At 38.3% G+C, this 15409-nt stretch overlaps 1 protein-coding gene and 1 pseudogene across 2 annotated transcripts in view; one reads left to right on the plus strand and one right to left on the minus strand.

Moving 5' to 3' along the window:
* DSTN (destrin, actin depolymerizing factor) overlaps nucleotides 1-15409 on the minus strand; it is a 36762-nt gene that overhangs the window by 18952 nt on the left and 2401 nt on the right. The gene's annotated exons all lie outside the window — the stretch shown is intronic.
* Nucleotides 846-3780, plus strand: LOC309870772 (putative ribosomal protein eL39-like 5 pseudogene; annotated as a pseudogene). Its single transcript has one exon. The product of its transcript is annotated as a putative ribosomal protein eL39-like 5 pseudogene (transcript).

Here is a 15409-nt window from a genome sequence, read left to right on the forward strand (position 1 = left end):
GCTGAATACAGTTTTACAGATTGTGCCTTGCTTAAGTCTGCAAGATAGCGCTAAATTCAAGTGCATATTCCACTATCCAAGGAATGTGCCTGCAAGGCTTCGACTGTCCAAGGGTGTACCAGCTCCTATCTCCTGAGGCCACATCACCAGAGGAAGCATTCTGTAATTCACACAAAGTCACTACATAAGCTATCAGAGATCCAGAAAATGTTTCACGTTAACTCTGTCTTAATACACTCATTCCTGAAAACAATTTCCAATTACAGAAGTCCTTCACTCACCTCCTAGCAAAGCACAATGTCCTTGAGATAGCCTAGGCAGACCAAATAGCATTCTATTAGCTACATATTAATTTAAGAGTTCCACTAAAACAATTTTTTATTGGGGAAAAAAAATCATTCAATAACCTAAAGTCTATGAAACATGACCCACACCCCCACCAGAAGAAAAAAAAACCCTTACAGAAAGTCATCTCAACAGTGAAAGTGCATTAGATACAATAATGACCAGCTGCTAAAAACAATCCATCTCATCCAGATTGTATGCAATCTTATAGGCAATCCCAATCAAATTTGTTAACAGATCCCAACCCCCACTCACCGCCCCCACCAATTGGGAAGCAGGGAGTCAGAAAGGGAGTGCAGGAATAGTGGGAACAAGTTTTGTAAGCCTGATAGAGAAAATAATATTCCCTGACTTCTCCACTCCACAAAAAAAACTAGACAGAAGAATGGGAGGGGGGAAGCCAATGACAGTAAGCACATTGGCAAACAGTCCTACCCTTTTATTATTTTCTTTTAAAGATATTTATTTATTTATTTATTTATTTATTTATTTGACAGACAAATCACAAGTAGGCAGAGAGGCAGGCAGAGAGAGAGGAGGAAGCAGGCTCTGCGCTGAGCAGAGAGCCCGACGCGGGACTCAATCTCAGGACCCTGAGATCATGACCTGAGCCGAAGGCAGAGGCTTTAACCCACTGAGCCACCCAGGCACCCTATTTTCTTTTAAGCTTCAAATTTTCTTTTTTCTTTTTTTTTTTTTTTAAATATTTTATTTATTTATTTGACAGACAGAGATCACAAGTAGGCAGAGAGGCAGGCAGAGAGAGAGAGAGAGAGGGAAGCAGGCTTCCTGCGGAGCAGGGAGCCCAATGCGGGGCTCGATCCCAGGACCCTGAGATCATGACCCGAGCCGAAGGCAGCAGCCCAAACCACTGAGCCACCCAGGCGCCCCATAAGCTTCAAATTTTCTTCAGGGTAAAACCCATGCCATGTCAAGCCCTTTATGGACTATTTCCGCAGCCTCGTTTCCACCTGTCCCACAATGTTCCCCTTAATACCAGCCATGTACAACTCTTTGTGATTCTCTGAAAACACCATGTTCTTTTGAGATGTTTTACTGTCCTCTTCATCTGCTTACGTCCTTTAGGACCTCAGTTTAGGCCTCCTCTGGGAAGGCAGCTCTTACCTGCTCCCTCAATCACTACCTCTAATCTAAGCTATGTGATCCTTCTATGTACTTACACAGAAAATAATTGTTTCTACCACAGTATTCTCTACTACTGTGATTAACTATTATTTGTGTGCCTCTTTCACTAGACTTGTGCTCCTTAAATGCAAGAACTCACTATCTTTTTTTCAACCCTATTTCAACCTCAGAACTATCATCTACTTTATCAATTTTGAAAAACAACTATCCCAGAAAAATTTTTATGAAATGTACTATTGCCTTTGAGATATTTTTTCCTCATCCTTATAGTGTAATTCTTCACTTTACACTAAGGAAAATCCTTCATTTCAAAACTTTAGTATTTTCAAGAAAAAATAAAGCAAAAAAATCTTCTAAGTAATTTTTTATCACTCTGTTGGGAGTATTTTGGTCCTGATTAGATTTGCTGTTACTACTGTTTTCTTCCTGAAGACACAGAACTTTCATCCTCTCAAATACTGTTTGCATAAATGCATAACGTTTTTACTTCTTTAGACTCCTCGAAACTGACTGACAAGAAAAAACTGGTGAAGATGGAAAATTTTTTATACTATCTGATTTCTAAGTGACAACTCACTGCCTATCATATCAGGGAAACATGAAGGTTCTTGTGATAGGTAACACTGAAAGAACTGTTTGAGCTATTAATTAGCATATAACATTAAGTGTACAGCATAACAATTCGATACTTATGTATATTGTGAAATGATCACCACAATAACTCTAGGTAACATCCATCACCAGTTAGTTTTTTCCTTATGAGAACTTTTTATTTTTTAGTTTATTTTTTATTTTAAGAGATTTACTCTCTTAGCAACTTTCAAATATATAACAGCATTATTAATCATATCTACCAGGATATATATTACATCCCATGATTTCTTAATTTTATAATTGAAAGTTTGTTATCTTCAGACCACATTCAACCATTCTGACCATCTCTGGCAACAACAAATCTGTTCTCTGTACTGCTTCATGAGGTGGTCCGTCCGGTCCCAACTAGCCAGGTCCAAATGCAGGACGGTGTGGGGCAGGACAGTCTTCATAGATGGGTACAGGGTGGGTGACCCCATCCCCAGAATCCATGACAATACCACTGCTGTGGCCAGAAGCATACAGAGAGAGCACAGCCTGTTCTCTATATCTAGGAGTTAAGGGCAAGGGGTGCTTTGTTTTAGGTTCTACATATAAGTGAGACCATCCAGTATTTGTCTTTGTCTTATTTTGCACAGCATAATGCCCTCAAGGTCCATCCATACTGTTAGAGAGGAGAAAATTTTCTTATGGCACACATACACGCCACATTTTCTTATCCATCACCCATCCATAGACATTTGGGTTGTTTCCATGCCCTGGCCACTGGAAATAATACTACAGTGAACATGACGTACATTTATCTTTTTGGGTGTTTTTGTTTCCTCTGGACAAATACCCAGAAGTGGAGTTACTGATCATATGGTAGTTTTATTTTTAATTTTTTGAGCAACCTTCATATTGTGTTCAATAATAGCTGCACCAATTTACATCCCCACCAACAGTCCACAAGGGTTCCTTTTCCTCCACATCCTCACCAACACTTCTTAGTTTGTCTTTTTTTTTTTTTTTTAAGATTTTATTTATTTACTTGACAGAGATCACAACTAGGCAGAGTATTCTTTTGAAGAATACTGCAAATGCAGGCAAAGATTTATGCACAAAAATGACAGTGCATTCTCTTTCCTTTTTTTCACCATACTGGTATGTGTGGTTGACCGTTCCATGCAATGTTTTCTCACAAGACTTTCAAGATCAAGCAATTCCCCGCCAAGAAACAAAAGCAGAATCGTCCCATTCCCCAGTGGATTCAGATGAAAACTGGCAATAAAGTCAGGTACAATTCCAAGAGGCAGCACCAGAGAAGAACCAAACAGGGTCTGTAAGAGACTGCGCAGAAGGCACACATATTTATGCGGCATGAAAGGCATGTGCTCATATCCTATCATTCTGTAAACATCACTACTATCTGAAGAGTAGACTTTTTTTTTAAGATTTTATTTATTTGAGACAGAATATGAGGGAGAGTGAGTGAGCATGAGCAGACTTGATCCCAGGACCCTTGGACCCTGACTGGAGCCAAAGGCAGAAGCCACCCCGGTGCCCAACAACGGCACGTATTATCAGGGAAATGATTTTTCTCCTTTACTATGCTTCCACCCCAGTAGACTGGTTCAGTAATACATGTGTGAGACCTTTTGTTTTTTTGGGGGGAGGGCATTAGTTTACAGTCATGATTTAAATTTAAAAGGGGGATGAATTTAATACCATTACTGTACATGCATGATACCATTAAAAATTTTGAAGTTTTAGGGGCGCCTGGGTGGCTCAGTGGGTTAAAGCCTCTGCCTTCGGCTCAGGTCATGATCTCAGTGTTCCAGGATCGAGCCCCACATCGGGCTCTCTGCTCCGCGGGGAGCCTGCTTCCTCTCCTCTCTCTGCCTGCCTCTCTGCCTACTTGTGATCTCTGCCTGTCAAATAACTAAATAAAATCTTTAAAAAAAAAAAAAAAAAAAAAATTTTTGAAGTTTTATTTTGAAGTTATATTTACTATGCCATAAAATTTTACCCACTTAAAAGTAGAAGTTCAGGGGCGCCTGGGTGGCTCAGTGGGTTAAAGCCTCTGCCTTCGGCTCAGGTCATGATCCCAGCATCCTGGGATCGAGCCCCACATCGGGTTCTCTGCTCAACAGGGAGCCTGCTTCCTCCTCTCTCTCTGCCTGCCTCTCTGCCTGCTTGTGATCTCTGTCAAATAAATAAATAAAATCTTTAAAAAAAAATAAATAAAACGCCACTAAAAAAAAAAAAAAAAAAATAGAAGTTCAGTAGATTTTAGTATATTCACAAAGTTGTACATCCATCATAATCTAATCTTAGAAAATTCTGAATACCCCAAAAAGAAACTCTGTACTGTCACTCCTCTTTTTGCTTTCACTCACCTCAAACCGATAACCACTAATTTACTTCCTGTCTCTTGAGATCTACCTATCCCAGATATAGCATATAAATGGGATTCTATAATATGTAATCATTTTTTTGACTGGTTTCTTTTACTCAACATATTTTCAAGATTCATCCATGCTGTAGTTAAATTCAGTACTTCATTTCTTTTTATTACCAAATAATATTCTATTATATGGATATTCTGTTATTTTTTCTATCCAATCATCAGCTGATGGAAATCTGGGTGGTTTCCACTTTGGGGCTACTATGCGTATGCTATTATGTATATTCATGTACAGATTTTAATGTAGATTGTCCTTTTACTTGGTATGTAACTAGCAGTCAAAGTGCTGTGTCAATGGCAATTCCCAAGTTTAACTTCTTAAGAACTGCCAAAATAATTTCCACAAATGGCTACACCATTTTACTTTCCCGCCAGCAACACATACGGAGTCCTACTTTTCCACAGCCTTACCAACATTTATTACTGTTGTCTTTTTTATTATAGCCATCCCAGTGGATATACAGTAGTACCTCATTATGATTTTGATTTGCATTTCCCTAATGGCTAAAGATTTTGAACATGCTTTCATGTGTTTATCGACTATTTGTATATCTTCCTATGGAAATGTCTATTCAAAACCTTTGTCTGTGACCGGATTGCCATTTTACTGAGTTGAGACAGTCCTTGATATATTCTGGATACAAATTCCTTGTCAGACATGATTTGCAAATATTTTCTCCCATTCCACTGGTTGTCTTCTCATTTTCTTGATGGTGTTCTTTGATGCAAAAAAGTCTAATTCTAGTAAGAGTCCAAATGGTATTTTTCTTTTGTCACTCGTGCTTTTGCCTACAAATGCCAAGAAAACTGTCCAAAGTCCTCCTCCAAAACATCTGCCTAACTTAAACTCACCAAGATTTATGCCTATGTTTTCTTTTAGGAGTTATACAGCTTTAGCTCTTACACTGAGGTCTAGGAGCCATTCTGAATTAAATTCTGTATACAGTGTGAAGCAGAAACCCAAATCCGTTCTTTTACATGTGGATATCCAGTTGTACTAGCATCACTGTTAAATACACAATTTTGCAACTGAATTAGCTTGGCACCCCTGTCTCATTGGAATATGAGAAGTAAAGGATATAAAACAGTTACAGATGAACTCAACTACGTGAGAAAAATCTATATTGGTAGTCTCTGGATATTCAATCTGCAATTATCTTACTCATTTGTTTACTTCTTACCTGTCTCCCCCATTAGAATGTGTACTTCATAGGGACAGGGACTTTGTCTTGTATACTGTTGAATCTCCAAAGCCTACCATAGTACCTGGTTCCTAAAAGGCACCAAACAATTATTTACTAAAAGAATGAACATATATTTAACATGATCTGGAAAAGAAAGCACTGAATGTTAGGTACTTCCATTGGAACTGCCATTATAACTAAATTTTTCTTAGTGTTTTACAATCTACATACATTATTACTATAATCAGATAAGAAATTAAGGTATTTTAAAAATGTATAATACATCTAGATGATTTGTTATTCCTCAAAGTCCTAAGAACCTCAATTTTTGCCAAACTATTTTATTTTCACTCCTTTTATAGTCCCCAGCACAATGACACCACCAGCTACCTAACAGCTCAGGTCTGAATCTTAAGAGTAAGTTATCCTTGATGCCTTTCTCTTATACCACACACCCAAATTATCAGCAAATCCCATCAGCTCTACCTCCAAAATATATATTCAATCTAATCACTTCTCATTATCCCACTACTAACAATCCTAATCCAAGCTATCACCATCAACTGGGTAAGTAACAGCAATGGTCTCCATCAGTTCTTTTCCCCACTTGCACATATCCAGGGGAATAAATCATATCTCATTCCACTATTAACACCTTCATACCCTCCCACCACACACCCATTAGCTTCTTAGAACAATCAAAATAAAATTCAAATTCCTCACCTTGGCCTATAGGTTCTTCCTGTTCCAGCTCTTGCCTGTGACCCATTTCCTATTTTTCTATCCCCCTTTTACTGAATTCCAGGTACACAAACCTTTTTTTGTCCCTGGAATGTCAAGTTCATTCTCTTCTCAAGGTTTTTTACTTAACAGAGTTCCCTTCTGCATGAAATGCTCCACACGTGGCTATTTCTTGTCATGCAAGTCTCAGCTCAAATGTCACCTCCTAAGAGACCCTTCCTAACAATCTGGCTAAAAGGAGCCAACTCTTCTAGTACTCCCTATTGATTACATTATTTTCTTCATACCTCTTAACAATTCTGACATGATCTTGCCATTTTTTTTTTTTACTCTCTCCCCCCCCCCCACATCAGGATTAATTTCCACAAGGAAAGGACTTTTTTAGTACTAAATTATTTTGGACCTAGGTAAGTTCTTGGCATATAATAATTTCCTCAATTATTTATGGAATAAATGGTTGCTATTCTAAACCTGGCAGGCAATGAAAAACTATTTGATTCTACATTAATTTCTTCAGGAACAATACTAAGAGCAGAAGACAAGATACCTTACAAGGTACATTAAGAATTAAATCACCTGAGATATCACCACCTCACACTAGTCAGAATGGCTGCATCCCACCCCCACCCCACCCCCCCCAAAAAAACAAGGAATAACAAATGCTGGCAAGGATGTTGAGAAAAAGGAACCCTTGTATACTATTGGTGGGAATGCAAACTGGTATAGCCACTATGGAAAACAGTATAGAGGTCCCTCAAGAAAGTAAAGATAAAACCCAGTAACTCCATTTCTGGGATTTACCAGAAGAAAACAAAAGTACTAATTCAAAAGAAACATGCACCTCTATGTTTAGTGCAACATTATTTACAATAGCCAAGATACACAAACAATCTAAGTAGCCACTAATAGATAAATGGATAAAAAAGATGTGGTACATGCACACACACATACACAAACAATGAAATATTATTCCACCATACAAAAGAATGAAATCGTGTCATTCCTGACAAGGTTAGTCTTATAGAGTACTATACTAAGTAAAGTTAAGTCAGACAGGAAAAAAACAAATACCATATGATTTCACTTACATGTGGAATCCAAAAAAAAAAAAAAATGAAAACCAGAAACTGACTCATAAATACAGAAAACAAACTGGTGACTGTCAGACGGGAGGGGGACAGAGCTGGGTACAATAGGTGAAGGTGATTAAGAAGCACAAACTTCCGGTTATAAAGTAAGGCAGTTTGTAAAGTATAGCATAGGGAATACAGTCAATAACTTTGTATGATGAAAGATGGTAGTCACTTAAAAGTGAACACTTCCTAACATATATAATTGTCAAATCATTACATTATACACCTGAAACTAATGTAATACTGCATGTCAACTATACTTCGATTTTTAAAAAGTCACCTGAAAAATAAAATTTAAAATCTGATCATAAAAAAAAAATGATCATATATAATCCAAATAAAATTAGTTTAAAGAAATAATAAAACAACTGGAAATGTGTTCTAATACAATCCTTCCACTCTTTTAATTTTATCTACAATTGCTGAAGCATGTGTCAGAATACAAAGAAAAAAGACTGTTTAATTCGGATCTAAAGTTGTTTAATGTCATTTCATACAACACTGATAAGCACTTTACTATATACCAGGCATTGTCTTTAAACTACTTATACTCATCATCCAAACTGTCATGATGGTAGGTACACCCATTTGGAGGAATGATGAAATTGAGGCATAGAATAATCAGTACCTTACCTAGGGCCATGTAGTTAGTAGCTAGAGCCAAGACTCAAAACCCTAGGCAGCTCCATTCTGAGCCCATGCTCTTAACTACTTCTCAGTATATTAACAGAAATGGCAACAATACATACCTACCTCATTTGGCTGCTGTAAGGATTGACTGAGAGAAAGTTTAACACAATGTCAGACAGATAATACTTGTAAGTTCTCTAAGGCATGACTTCTTGTTCTTTCATTTGTTAGGCTTTCAAGTGCTTTGCTATGGTAGAGGATACCTCAGTGAACATCAAATACCATTCAGTTTCATTTTTTAGCTGGGGAGGAGAAGAGGGAGAGAATCTAAAGCAGGGTCGAAGTCCAGCACGGGGCCCAACTCCGGGCTTGATCTGATGACCCCTGACCATCATGACCTAAGCCGAAATCAAGAGTGGGACGCTTTACCAACTGAGCCACCCAGGTACCTCCATTCAATTTCATACTTTTTTTTTTAAGATTTTATTTATTTGTCAGAGAGAGAGAGGGAGAGCGAGCGAGCACAGGCAGACAGAATGGCAGGCAGAGGCAGAGGGAGAAGCAGGCTCCCTGCTGAGCAAGGAGCCCCACGCGGGACTCGATCCCAGGACAGTGGGATCATGACCTGAGCCGAAGGCAGCTGCCTAACCAACTGAGCCACCCAGGCGTCCCTCAATTTCATTTTTAAGAGAAGAAAGGGAACTGGTATTTATTGAGGGGTTTCCTGTATGCCAGAATTATTTCAAAGGTACTCCTCTAATACTACTTACCTTATCCTAAAGAATTTTCATTGTTAAGACTCAAATCAAATTATAATGCAGTATACAAAGGGGAGGTACTATTCAATTAGTTTACCACTTAAAACTCAATTTCCATTATATTAAAAAAATATATGTGGAAAAAGAAAGTATAAAAATTAAGGAAATCCAAATCCATGGGAACCTGTCATAATTACAAATGCCCTCTCAATCACTCATTCATGATCCTTTGGGAACATCAGTTGTGGGTCTACCATGAGTGGCATTTTGCTATTGAGATACACAAACCCTATTTTAAGGAGATCAACAATCTAGTTCTACAAAATATCTCAATAAGTGCTATAAAAGGAATTCACGTGCTACCTCAGTACTCCTTCTTAGCTATGTGCAGAAATGCAGAGGATTAACACAGTGCTGTCACCCATATTAACTTCCCTTTACAAATTAAATAAACTAATCCACAAAGTCTGAGGCTGGCCACTTACCACATGTGGTTTAGTAAGTCGATTAAATGTGGCCAGTGTGATTAAGAAACTGCACGTTTAAATTATATTTTAATTAACTTAAATTTTAAATTGATTATCAATCCCATTACTGGAAAATCTGTAAGTATCCTTTGAGCAACTCAGGTTATGTGAATCTTTTTCAACTCTAAAATGTTTATCTAAATACGTATCAAATATTTCCAATGAAAATTGAGCATCTGAATTGAGATGTGCTATAACTATACATACTGGATTTCAAATAATTTATATATATTGTGAAAATAATGTGAAGTATCTAATTTTTATACTGATTAAATGTGGATATGATATACTGGGCTGTATAAATTTCACCTTGTTTTTGTACTTTTTTAGAGGATCTAATAGAAGATTTTTTTTTTTTTTAAAGATTTTTTATTTATTTATTTGAGAGAGAGACAGTGAGAGAGAACATGAGCGAGGAGGTCAGAGGGAGAAGCAGACTCCCCATGGAGCTGGGAGCCAGATGTGGGACTCGATCCCGGGACTCCAGGATCATGACCTGAGCTAAAGGCAGTCGTCCAACCAACTGAGCCACCCAGGCGCCCCTAATAGAAGATTTAAAAGTACACATGTAACTTGCATTTTATTACTATTCGACAGTACTGGCCTAAAGATTACCTACAACACTTTTTTTTTTTTTTTTAAAGATTTTATTTATTCATTTGACAGAGACAAAAAGAGAAAGAGAACACAAGCAGGGAGAGTGGGAGAAGCTGGCTTCCCGCGGAGCAGGGAGTCCCATGTGGGGCTTGATCCCAGGACCCTGGAATCATGACCTGAGCCGAAGGCAGCCGCCCAACTGACCGAGCTAGTCACCCAGGTGCCCCTACCTACAACATTCTTGAAACAAGTTTTCAGTGATATGAGAATTCCTCAGAGCTCCAGAGCTTCAAAAATTGACGTAACAGATGGTTTCCTAGCAAACTGAAGGAGTCTTACCTGTATTTGCCTGAGCTTTAGTTTTAGCTCTATCATTACATGAAAATTCCACCACCATCAAAAATGTATCACATCAACTGTGGACTCTGAGAAACAAACGCAGGGTTTTGGAGGGGAGGGGGGTGGGAACTGGAAGGGCCTGGTGGTGGGTATTAAGGAGGGCACTTACTGGATGGAGCACTAGGTGTGGTGCATAAACAATGAATCTTGGAACACTGAAAAAATAAAGTAAAATTTCATGAAACCATTTTAAAATACAGGTTGATGATTTTTTTTTTTTTTTCTGGAAACAAGCTAATACAGGAATAGGGGTAGGAAATTCATCTTTCTTTTCTGTGACAAGGCAAATAGGAGTAAAAACCTATAAAGTGATACAAAAATGTTGAAAAGAGTAAAGAGTCTTTTGTAATCCGAAAGAATACAATGACAAATCAGTTATAATGTAGGCTTACTCCTATAGCAGGCAATGAAGTTTGTCTTTGAAGGGCTCATCCTATACACTGCTGCAACAGAAGCAGAGTTCTTTGACACTCCTCTCTCATGTTTTTTTTTTTTTAAAGGCCAAGGGGCACCTGGGTGGCTCAGTGGGTTAAAGCCTCTGCCTTCATAAAAAAAAAAAAAAAAAAAAAATTAAAAAAAAAAATAAATAAATAAAGCCTCTGCCTTCAGCTCAGGTCATGATCCTGGGGTTCTGGGATCGAGCCCCACATAGGGCTCTCTGCTCGGCAGGGAGCCTGCTTCCTCCTCTCTCTCTGCCTGCCCTTCGGCCTACTTGTGATCTCTGTCAAATAAATAAAATCTTAAAAAAAAAAAAAAGGCTGAATTTTAATCACATTTTTAAATTATTTGTTTTTTAAAGTTCTACACAAAAAAACTGATTCTTCAATTTTATCTTTTTTTCTTTTAAAGATTTGATTTATTTATTTGTCAGAGAGAGAGAGCAAGCGCACACAAGCAGGCAGAGTGACAGGCAGAGGCAGAGAGAGGAGCAGGCTTCCCAACAAGCAAGGAGCCTGATGCGGATCAATTTTAACTTTAACGTACAAAGCAAATCACCGAATTGGGTAAACACATAAGCATTACAACGTCAAGCTCCTAGAAAACTTTTAAAGAGTTAAGAATCACTCCAGATTAAAAACTACTTAACTCTGTGGGGGATCCTTACACAGAAGACTCCAAAATGAATTAAGTAACTAGTTTGTCAAAGTATTACTAAAATGATGGGATGCCTGGGTGGCTCAGTTGGTTGGATAACTGCCTTCGGCTTAGGTCATGATCTCGGAGTCCCAGGATCGAGTCCCAGGATCGAGTCCCGCATCAGGCTCCCAGCTCCACGGGGAGTCTGCTTCTCTCTCTGCCCTTCTCCTCATTCATGCTCTCTCTCCCTGTCTCTCTCTCAAATAAACAAATAAAATCTTTAAAAAAAAAAAAAGTATTACTAAAATGAACCAATCTGATGTTTATTTTGCTATAATTCTCCCAAAGTAAAATATCAAGAAAAATAAACATCAATACAATTCCAAGTGAAAAATCACTTCCAACGTCAAGGTAAAGAGGCAGGGAAAGACAAAAGCCTGTGATTAAAATATTTCTCTTGTTAGGTATAAATCTTTGTGTGTGTCTTTCATGGACAATGTAGAGACAAAATGCTATAAGAGAAGGAATCTCAAAATACTTAAATAACAATCTTCCATTTTCTTTATTAGGATCTGTGGTTTTGGTATGCAAATTGCAAACAATACAATAAGGAGATTAGGCCTAATTATTGACAGACCAGAGCTTTGCTCTGAAGATAGTATTAAATCCGGTTTTTCCACTTTCAAGACTTTTCTAATTTCAAATACTGTGTTCATCTCAAAGATCTTAGATATTACTGAAATAAATAAAGTTACATTAACATAAAAATGAAAATGTCTGGAGTCTTCCTAGATAGTAAGTTAAACACCAGCTTAATTCAAACCAATTCTATTGGTGAATAGTCGTAATTATTTGTTTTGTTTTGTTTTTTTAAGATTTTATTTATTTATTTGACAGATCCAAGTAAGCAGAGAGGCAGGCGGGGCAGGGGGGGGGCTCCCCACCAAGCAGAGAGCCCAACACAGGGCTCAATCAATCCCAGGCCCCTGGGATCACAACCAGAGCGGAAGGCAGAGGCTTTAACCCACTGAGCCACCCAGGTGCCCCTTGTTTTGCTTTTTTTAATACTTTCTTTTTTTAGGGACATCTTAAGCTCACACCAAAACTGAGCAGAAAGCACAGAGATTTCCCATATATCCCCAGGGCTCGTTTGTTTTTAATATTTGGCTGGATTAATTATCCAAGAAAAAGAAGAATAAAGCAGAGGATGTTAATCTCCATGGCAGCTAGCAAAGATGGAACTCTATCCTGGATCACTGCATTCTACCACCACCAGGACCGGACCATGGCAAGTGGCTAAAATTAAAATTAAGGGAATTTAACCTCTGTTAGTTAGCAGCTTGAGAGCTATGCAAAGAAATGTAGATTCCAGAGAAGGATATCAGCCCTCTATGCACTTCTGACACTGACAATCACGTTTTTATAGATTTTCTTTTAACGGTGGATTTACTTTAGGAATCCACAAATAAGCCTAGATAAAGATGTGATGAGTATTTACATAATGTCAGGTTCACCAGATGAACAACCATGTAAACACACTGGCTGCAATAAACATAAAAAGATACTTTACTACTAATCAGAGAAATGCAAATTAAAAGAATAAGAAGCCATTTCACACCCATCAGATTGGCAAAGGTTTCAAAACTCATAATAACAAGTGGTAAAAAGAGATGGAGAAACAGGCTGATAAATGTAGCTGATGGGATGCAAACTAGAATCGCCTATAGGAGAGTAAAAAATACATACTTGCACCCTCCAATCCAGGCTTCCACTTCTAGGTCTATAGCATGAACACATTCACTAGCACTACATACGTAATAACATAACATAAAACACAGAAACCATATACTGCAAAACTGAGTAGACAAAAAAAATATTAAAGCATGAAAAACCGGGGAAATGTAGATAAAATTGCAGAGTCATACAAACTACTCAGCAGTTAATAATAAAGAGTCACAGCAACCGCTAAAACCAAAATTCATCCCCCTCCCCCAAAAAACTCACCAAGGTTAATTTTTTTTAAGTTTCAAAAAGATACATAAAGGGGCGCCTGGGTGGCTCAGTGGGTTGGGCCGCTGCCTTCGGCTCGGGTCATGATCTCGGGGTCCTGGGATAGAGTCCCGCATTGGGCTCTCGGCTCAGCAGGGAGCCTGCTTCCCTTCCTTTCTCTCTCTGCCTGCCTTTCTACCTACTTGTGATCTCTATCAAATAAATAAATAAAATCTTAAAAAAAAAAAAGATACATAAAGCACAGCATTTAAATGAAATTTAAAAACACATCAAAACAATATATATTACTACAGATGCATACATACATAGCTAAAAGTATGGAAATATCAATGAGAATGAAATATATTAACTTCAGCGGACTATGTTAATCACCTGAGCTTTGTGTTCCTAGGAAGCAGGTAATGGTTAAGAAATCCACCCCCATCATTCTGAGTTTTGGGAAACTGGTAACAAAAAGATCCTGCCCTTGTTTATTGTGATAAGACCTGTTCCTGCAGTTCCTCAAGACTCCCGGTTTTACCTGCCCCAGGTCCTTTACCTTTTTTCTGAGACGTTCCTTATTAATTCATGTTCTCCCAATTGCAATAGCCTGAAAAAAATCATCTCCTTAATTGGCCAGTACATTATGTCTTTGACCCAGGAGTGCTTATCTCTGGGGAAAGAAGAGAATGGGATGAGGAAGAAGATGCAGATTTAGCTGTAATGGTAACATAGAAACCTGAAATACAGCAAAAAGTTATTTTCTTTTTTCATACTAAGGGACCTGTTATTCTGTGTACCTTTCTGCTTAAAATGTTTCAAAAATTAGGGACGCCTGGGTGGCTCAGTTGGTTAAGCAGCTGCCTTCGGCTCAGATCATGATCCCAGCATCCTGGGATGGAGTCCCACATCGGGCTCCTTGCTCAGCAGGGAGCCTGCTTCTCCCTCTGCCTCTGCCTGCCATTCTGTCTGCCTGTGCTCGCTCTCTTTCCCTCTCTCTCTCTGACAAATAAATAAAATCTTTAAAAAAAAAAAGTTTCAAAATTAATTTGTAAATTATTAAAACAATGTGTAGTCAAAAAGATCACAAGTCAATCAATTCTTTGCAGTCTGTTTTTTCACATTAAATAAGTAAGCACATGAACGAACACATGCCCAACCTATTCCATTAGGCTGCTGTAAGTAAACGTGTTTTTCCTAATCACCAAGTGATAAAATTTGTAATTCATTCTGGGCCAATTAGCTGTGCTTGTTACAGCAGGGTTCTGACTAGGGAAAGGCTGAATTATCTCGTAGACTTTTATTATTTCAGGGGCAAGACTACACTCCTACTCCCATAGAGCCATATAATATGCTGTAAATGTCATACATGATTGGTTACAAGAAGCACTAGGCAAAGTCTACGTGTAGAATCTCGATCCATACCCAACGAAAGAAGTACTGAGCAGATAACCCTAGGAACTTAATGGTAGACTAAATAATCTTCCTATATACACACAGAACAAAAGTTTTGTTTAGAGTGGGTAGATGTGCAGGACAGGCTTTTTTTTTTTTCCTCCACTGTAAAGTGAGAGTTTGAAAACATGAAATCTCATCTTAAAGTGCCCAAAGGTGATCTTTCGAGTTGGTTTCAAATTGCTTTTATTCCCAAGTGCTTCCAGAAGGCTTGCTGAGTACCAGGAAGTGATTTTGTTAATGCAGAACCAACCCAACAGTAGCTAAAAATCTTTTTTTTTCCTTAGAAAGAAAGAATGCAAGTTGGGGGGCGGGGGCGAGTGGCAGAGAGAGGGAGGGAAAGGTAGGGAGGGGGAGAGAGAGAATCTTAAGCAAGCTCTCGCCCAGC

Source organism: Mustela nivalis (genome assembly GCF_964662115.1).
Source record: "Mustela nivalis genome assembly, chromosome: 8".
NCBI lineage: Eukaryota > Metazoa > Chordata > Mammalia > Carnivora > Mustelidae > Mustela > Mustela nivalis.